This window comes from Triticum aestivum, chromosome 7B (genome assembly GCF_018294505.1).
Source record: "Triticum aestivum cultivar Chinese Spring chromosome 7B, IWGSC CS RefSeq v2.1, whole genome shotgun sequence".
In the NCBI taxonomy this organism is placed as follows: Eukaryota; Viridiplantae; Streptophyta; class Magnoliopsida; order Poales; family Poaceae; genus Triticum; species Triticum aestivum.
This window is the reverse complement of record NC_057813.1, coordinates 752635407-752635885: the sequence shown is the minus strand read 5'-3', so window position 1 is coordinate 752635885 and position 479 is coordinate 752635407.

The window sequence follows — 479 nt, the reverse complement described above, 5'->3', positions numbered from 1 at the left end:
TTCCACTTTATTCTGCTAGAGATTAAGCTTGAGCAGGGACTAGTAACCGTCATAGACTCGAAATGAATAAATCCCGAGGAGTATGCGACCATGTCTAAAATGCTCGAGAAGTAAGTTCAATCGGTAATTATCGCGCCATATCGGCAACTTTGTTCATTTCTTGATATCAAGTAATTGTTTTCTTTGTCTGACAGGGTTTGGAAAAAGTTCACCGCACAAGCTCCGGGACTGCCGGCGGAGCTGCGATTTAACCACCCGAAAGTAAGTACTACTAGCTAGTTCTGTGCATCTCCCATTGATTCTAGCTAGTTTCATCAATACCATTTAGCATGCTTGCTTAATTATCAGTTTGATTGACCTCTATTTCTTGTACTAGTTGGATGCCCATGCGTTGCCACGGAAAAAAACTTAAAGGTGGCGTCATTTCTAAAGAGATACAACGTGGATCTGAATATGATGCTTATGTTTGTTAGCGCCGG